The sequence below is a fragment of the Sinocyclocheilus anshuiensis genome, unplaced genomic scaffold, assembly GCF_001515605.1.
Source record: "Sinocyclocheilus anshuiensis isolate Anshui unplaced genomic scaffold, SAMN03320099.WGS_v1.1 scaffold374, whole genome shotgun sequence".
NCBI classification, from domain to species: domain Eukaryota; kingdom Metazoa; phylum Chordata; class Actinopteri; order Cypriniformes; family Cyprinidae; genus Sinocyclocheilus; species Sinocyclocheilus anshuiensis.
Window position 1 is genome coordinate 688,693 of NW_015546051.1, and position 8,317 is coordinate 697,009.

The window sequence follows — 8,317 nt, forward strand, 5'->3', positions numbered from 1 at the left end:
AGCATAGTGCCATCATCCTGCCACCAGAGGTCACTTGTACAATGAACAACATAAAAACATTATGTACATTACTGACACAAATATGTTTTCATTATAATAAAGTGTTATGCTCCCAAATAGTTGCTAGAACATATGGCAATACATGAAATATCTGAATAATTGAGTTTTAGTCTAATCTACAGAGCATTGATTAACAAAACAGTTGACATATATTTGCATTTATTTTCCCAGTAGACAATTTCTGTCTGTATGGAATAAATACTAGTATTTTCAAAAAGGATACTAGTACCTAAAGAATAAGCACTAGCTAATGAATAAGCACTAGTAGCTATGAATTAGTACTAGTACCTAATCGAATAGATACTAGTGTCTAAAAAAGTAAGTACATGAAAATACATACTAGTACATTTAAATATTCAAAAATAATTCCGCTTGCCATAGGCTATTTGTATCTTACCCTATGTGCTAATGTGCCAACATGATGCATAACAGTTCACAAATTTGTTACATTCTTAAAATATGACAAAAAGAGCCGTTCAGTATGACATGCAGAGTTGTTTTCTGACCTCAGCTCTGGTATTTGTTGCATGTGAGAGCCACTGTGGGAAGGACTATTTATAAATGCATCCAGTATTTAATTTCACAGTTTATCTGATCATGTGGTCATACAGCAAGATATTCTGTGATGTTCTTACTTTTTGTGTGTAGTATAGTTTTCAAGTGTAGTTGACTTGACATCTCTGTGGTGCGACATGCAATAATTTTTCTCTAAAACGTTTCTGAATTCTTTTTTAATTGTGTATAGAAGTTTTGAGACACAGTCAAACTTAAGGCAAATAGGTTAAGATCAAAAATCCTTATACAGCGCAATAGATAATGCTGATTGTTAAGAGCAAGGTTCAAGGAAGATAACAGCTTCTTCACCAAGACCATGCCTGCCTCCTGTCTGCTGCTTTCTGGCTATTGATCCCTATAGCTTCTCTCATGGAAGATGGAAGACCAGCCATTATAGGGCAATTATTCACCGATGAGGCCACTCTAAAGCTCAGAGTTCATTTCTGAGCCTGTCATCACATTGACACACACATCCTGCACACATAACTGATGCACAAAAGATGCTGTCAGATGGACAACTGATATGATCATTGTCCTCTCCTTTTCTCTCCTATACTCCTCTATTTAGAGATGTTTCTTTCAATTTTTGAGACCATTCTCTGTCCTTTGGTCAACTTTATGTTCTGATCTTATTTAAACGTGTCATACCAAAAATAGTAATATTTTAGTTCATGCACGTAGCTCACTTCTAACAAACTGGATTTTGAATCGGGTGTGTTAACTAAGCAAGACATGCAAAATAAGCAGAGCGGGGGGCACGAGGACTGGAATTGGGAACCGCTGGGCTACATCATGTGTCATTCACGGTGAGAAAACTTTAAAAGTACTACTATACCAGGATGGAAGATTGGGTTGTTGATGTTTGTCTGCCATTCTCGCTCTGTCTGCACAGCGAGCGTGAACGCGCTGATGACGTATCCTGTCTGCGCGAACAGGGTGCACAGAGGCATGCAAATACATATGTTGACAGGCAGGTAGGAAAGCCAATTAAAACACTCGGACCGAGCGGTTTGATTGGACGAACATTTCTTGGTCCTACCCCTTCCACAGAATATATAAATACAGATAAATACATTTAGACCACTTAACTTAATGATTGCTATCCGGATGTGAAGAGACTTTCAACCAGCATAACAAAAAATGTTTCTGAAGACAATCATCATTGCTCTTTTGTTGATTTTGTTGCTTCCATTGTCCTCATTTGTAAGTCGCTTTGGATAAAAGCATCTGATAAATGACTAAACGTAAATGTAAATTCTATATCATGTTTTAAGATTGTTGCTAACATGTTCCTAGCATGTTTTAACACAGTCCTAGCATGTTGCTAGCATGTTTTGCAAGTTTCAACATGTTGCTAGCATGTTTTAGCACATTGCTGGCATGCTGTTTCCATGTCTTAAGGTGCAGTCACATTTTCGGCAAGATTTTGGCAAAAAATCCCATTGTCTATTGTAAATACTGTAGCAAATCTGCATGTCCAACTTGAAAATGTTGTGAAATCTGTGTGGGGAAATCTTTCGCTCTCTCTTGCAAAATTCCAGATTGCATGGATTTCTAGTGAAATGGCTGGATTTGGAAATTCCTCGAACAACAGTAAATGAGTGCAGCGTCTTGTGCATTGTTAGTATGCTGTTAGACCAACATAATTGACACAACATAAATTAATAGACCTGCAATTTTTATTAGTGCAGAAAATGTGAAATTGAGAAAAATGCAACTGTCTATTTTGGCACCTATTACAGACGTATTTGCAAACATTCTGTTCTGAAAAAGAGCAGAAGAAAGAGAAACACAAGCACATGTCTGTTTCTCTACAATCCAGCAAATCGTTTTATTGCTTTTCATCACTCTGTTATAGAAAACAATTAATGACTTAACAGCCCAGTGGTTTTGGTAATTAATCTAACCACAGCAACCTTGGAACAAGTGCTGAACAAGACCTCTCATTGCTGTGGATAGCACACCCTCAGCAGTGTGGATCAGCTCACATTTACAGTACTCTACCCACTCAATGGAGAGGAAGCAGAATAGATGTTATTTTTGCTAAACACCACAAGACGGAATGCTAATTGGGGAAAGTTTGCCAAACTGTGCTGTTCCTTGCTCTGCGCATTTAATTTTATAAATTGAGCAGACTTACAAGGAATACCAACGTTAGAAACCGCAGGGAAAGAAATGATGACTAAATCATTACTTGTGTGTGTCCATCATAAGACTTGGTGCATCTAATCTACAAGCTGTTTTAATTAAACTCTAACCTTCATCCCCATAGCCTCAATTCCGTTTCATAATTTTCACTGCCATTGTGTTTGGATAAATTCCTCAACTTAATTATTAATTCCTACGATGTTTTAATTCAGTCACTGTGGAATTTAATTAAAAGCCAACCTCATTTTAAGAATACGATACCTGAAAACCATCTCCCCTACTCTCTATCTTTCTGTTGTTAAACAGTAAATTCTCAGTGGCCTGTGTTATTTATTGCCTTTGTCTGCTGGCAGTTGACCACAGCTGTCCTTGGGGTGGTATTTAATTTATAGAGTGGATCGAGGCGCCCTGTATATTCACTCTGACCATTTGGTGTGGGTGACATGCCATATGTGCCATGATGGCATTATCAGCACCAATGCAGATTGAGAGAGTTCATGGTCACTGCTAGAAAAGCCTGGCCTCTGGGTGGATCTGTGATGCATTTACTTAAACATTGTACTTAAGTTGATTCCTAATTCTACATCCTAAAAGTGAATTTATGACTTCACATCTCCAGGTCATGTCCTGCATGTGTACGCAGTTAAGGGCCGTGTACATCAAGGATGATATAAAGTTTTAAAAATCGTTCTAATTCTATGAGAATTCTCATCATTTTCAGAACGATTTTTCCAGCTGGTGAAACATTGACAGCCAATCAGTATCCAACAGACTTTAAAGAGCTTGAGTATTTAAAGCTGCAGACACGTGCTTATAAGACACATATTATTGTGCATTGATTTGAACACTAATACAATGTTATTGTTATATTTATGGTTATCTTTATCATATGCTAGGCTATTTTGAGCCGTTTACGAGGATTCCGAACATGATATCTCATCTCAACGTCCACTGACTACCACATGAGCAAATGAGAGCTCTATCACTATATCGCTGTAGTCGCAAGTCATACGCAGTCAAACCGTTTGCACAGCTGTCAAGTAATTGCATGGCCACTACTGAATTAAAATGTTTTGTTGTGTGGAAACTTCAGCGTGAGATACTGCCACTGTTAATTGCGTTGTTTTAGGTGATCTGAAAACATAGGGTTGCCGACTGTCCTGTATTAGCCGGGACATCCCGTATATTGGGCTTAATTGATGTGTCCCATTTATTGACTGCTACACTGATCTAACCACAGAGTGATACAACAGCAACAGCAGCAGTGCTGACCACAACACTTGAGAATGATCACCGATACCTGTCTTCATCTAGCATATTCTTAACCTTGGACCTTATTCTTATTCTAACACAATATGATAAAAAGTGTCAAGCAGCCCATATTAAATCTATATGCATATTAAATCTAAGTTATCTTTAATTGAAAAATCTGAATTTGTATATATATTATATAGCCTAAATATATACATACTATATATATATAATTGCCCCGTATTTCCCTTTTCTGAAGTTGGCAACCCTATGAAATCATGGAAGGGGTCTTTAGTCTATGAAGATAGAATTGTTGCATAATTCCAAATAAATAGATTATGATCCACAAATAAATGTAAAGAGATTCATATAAATTAACATATTGACAAATAAATAGAATGAGAACCACAAATAAATCTTAGTTTCACAAACATTAATTAAATTCACAAATAAATACAATGAGATTTGCAAATAAAAAGCATATTCACAAATATCTTCTTGTCACAAACAACTTTGCCTGGCATTCATTGTGAATCGCGTCCTGTGCATTTGTAGACCGCTGCATGCAATCACTCACTTTGTGAATAGCTTTCTGTGCATTTGTGGATTTTTTAAACATTTCTGGCATCAAGATGCTGACAAATGCACAAATGTTCTTGCTATAGCTAATCACGTTTTGCTTTACATTCAGGGCCGATTCCAAATGGCTTTTTTGGTCTTCGTGAAGGAGACACCATTATAGGGACATTCCAAACGCAAAAGCGAACAACTGAATGCCTTCACTGAATCCCTTCACGTGTTACTGTAGCAAACGGGGGCGAATTCCAAACGGAAGTGAGCATCCCTATGCCCTACTCCCTTCGAAGGGCAGAGCCCTTGAAGTGTGTTCTTTGAAGGGTGTAGGGCATTACTGTATTGTATAAGCGTTTAGAACTCCCTTGGCGAAGGGAATTACTGACAAGATGTTACCTTGATAACGCTGCGCGTTCGTGCAGCATTCAGCACTCCATCAGTTGTTGCAAATAATTATTTCTTCTTAGTATTATTATTTTATTCAAATATTGTCTAATTGTGTCTTATTTACTACTAAACTTTTTCAAACTAAATTTGCTTAAACTTGCTTACACTACAGTCTTAAATCATATTTCTATCACTGACAAAAAATATTTTGTATTACATTAAAATAGACAAATATAATTAGCCTATTCTACTTACGGTTGTATGCAAAGTTGAAATCAACCTTTAAAAAGCATTGCAATATCTGCTAACCGAAGATCACATGATCACAAACGGAAATCACGTCGTGAAGTGACCATTGCATGTTCCCTTCGCTAACGGACTTCTGGAAGGGCCCTTCGTGAAGGGATTCAGTTGTTCACTTTCGTCTGGAACGTCCCTACAAATGGTGTCACCTTCCCGAAGTGCCCTTCAAGGGTGCAAAAAAGCCGTTTGGAATTCACCCCGGGACTTCTAACATCGCTGACTTTACCGATTAGCAATTGGGTCTTTTTTTCAGAAGGCGGGGCTTCCTTCATTAGAGCGGACATATTGAGCATTGCATTTTTCTTCATTCAAAACTATACGAGTGAGACGTCTTTGGGTATTCTACAGTCTTTGATGTGGCATTGATATTGTAAATGCTTCAGGAGTTTCAAAGTAGTCATCAAGCATCGCGTTATTTCAGGCAGGCCACGTCAGTCAAGCTCGCATCAGCTGATAGTCAGCTGTTCTTGACGTGTACCAATCCAGTTTTAACATTTATAATAGCGGTCCATTTAAATTCCCATTCTCCAGCATCTCTATCGCATTGCAAGCATGGCTGAATGGACAGGCATGGGGAGTTTTGCCCAGAACAGAACCATACCACCAGCATGAACTGTATGCTATAATTGTAATAAATATACTTTGACGAAGTGGACCTGACTGAAATCGGATTGGTTGAATTATACAGGATTTCCAGGTGACGTGTGTCACATTCTTTAATGTTCCACCCGGAAACAATTATGCCTTGATGCCAAACCCCCTCATAAAAGAAGAAAGCTTGTCAGGATCAACTAAATGCTGGATTTTCAAAAGTATGTGAAATATGTAAAGTTTGCGGCATAGACTCTTTAATAATACATCCAAGTTTTACACACCGGGATCTTATTTGTGGCGACATTTCCACGCCCCTAAACATGCCGTCGCACAAGACGAAATGTGATTGTTTTTTTTACCTGTCAGTCATATGGCCTCTTGAGCGGCCCTTTGTAATTCAAAGCGGCCAAGGTTCCCAGACCTTCTGCTGACAGTCTGAAGGTCTGGCTACGCAAGACTAGTCCTGAAATAATTTCATTTGTCTGCATTGGCTCAAATAGAAAATATAAGGGCCATAAAAATTGGTACAGTAAAATAGGTTTACAATTGGATTTCAAGCCAAGCCACAGTGTTATATTTTACATGCCTTTGAAAATGCCAGAGAAATAGTGCTTTAAATTACCTTTAAATGTTTTATTGGCACATTATTATATTTACAACAATATTTGTTGCAAATTACTTTTAGTGTGACTTTAGTTGTTTTGCACTTTTACCTTGTCACGATGCACACACACGAGGAACGAGGAGACGCTGGAGAATACGTTCCTACACCACAATATAGAGGTATAGAATCCTTTAAATGCATTTTAAACAATTAATACAATTAACCCCCAAAATCTCAATATTGTGAGATTTTGTTTAAAAATTATGAGGTCAAAAACTTTCATTTCATACTGAAGTGAATATCTCTAAACTTCACCTTGCCCCCTATGTCCTTTAACTGTTCTGTACCCACAATTCCTTGTCTCAGAACTCCTAAACTCACATTAAATAACAGCAGATGTCAACCTGACCTACAAACACACATACAAACACACAGCATAATTGCCAGGTGAGAATTTTCACATTTACCTGGAATGAATGGAACTGATGGGAATGTGAAGGAAGAAAAAAATGATATATATATGGCATTATATTTACTTAATTCACTATTTCTCTCTTTTGCCTTCTGACAGGATGCGTTTGGAATGAGGTGAAAGTTCTAGATGCTCTTTGACTGTGGAACAAATGTCCCATAGAGACCAACATGTGCTGCAGTGACAGTCAAGTTTGATAGAAACTCACATGCTTCTATGCAAGAGACTCAAGTATTACAGAAAACAGTGTATTTCCATAAAATGCCAAATAATGAAATAATGCCTCTTAAATTCCAATAAATTCAAATTTAAATGAAATTAAATGTACTTTTAATAAAGTGATATCTGTCATCTGGGCAGATTCTCCCTTTAGTTGCAAAGCTGGATGTCAGTAAATAATTCATCATCTCAACTCAAACCTCTTTCTTGCTGAGGGGACTATTTCAGCATGAGTTCACTTTTACCTTCCGGTGAGGTCAGCACGTGACAAAGAGTCTGATTTACCATCTAGTTTTTCAAGCCAGGTCTTTAAACTGTCTGGAATTCTGAGTGGTGGCTTTCCTCCATCCACATCCACTTAAAAGTACCCCACATTCCCCAAAGCCATTACATCCTCTTTCCCTCTCCTGGCCAGCTTTCCTTCTAACTCACTCATTTTACTGCCCTTTGATCCCTCTCTTCATATCCATCCTCTTTCATTTCATGCTTTTTTCTGCACCGTAAAATCCTCTATCTATCTATCTGTCTATCTATCTATCTATCTATCTATCTATCTATCTATCATCATATATTATATTATGTCTTATGAGATGGTATTATTTTGGTGCCTGCATTTTGTGATATTGTGATATAAATGTTAATACGTCAATCCACCTGAACACAAAACAGCAAACTCATAATTCTACAATAATGCAAAAAGTTTTTATTAAATAGCACACTAAATATATGTACAGTATATTGTAAGTTATATGGTGACTTATACTTCATACACTGTAATAAAGTAAAGTAAAGTAAAGTAAAGTAAAGTAAAATAAAATAAATTCCCACCTACTTCAGCTTAAAAATTAAGTTTAGTTGCAGCATTAAATTTTTAAGTACAATCAAATTGGCTGATCAAATCAAATTCCAACTTAAATAACATTAAAATGAACGAAAGTTTAAATTAGTTAAATTATTTTGGTGAGTTGAAGTAATGTCAAAATGGAATGTTGCCATGACTTATTGATCACATAATATTTACAGTGTAAAAAAAAAAAAAAATATAATATAAAATAGAAATGTTACCATGACTTATTGTATGTATATATACACATACACACACACACACACACACACACTGTATATATATATATATATATATATATATATAT

The 8,317-nt window shown here is 36.7% G+C and overlaps 1 protein-coding gene across 1 annotated transcript in view; it reads right to left on the minus strand.

The window, feature by feature from the left end:
• The window catches only part of scn4ba (sodium channel, voltage-gated, type IV, beta a), a 23,789-nt gene that overhangs the window by 8,761 nt on the left and 6,711 nt on the right, over nt 1-8,317 (minus strand). The gene's annotated exons all lie outside the window — the stretch shown is intronic.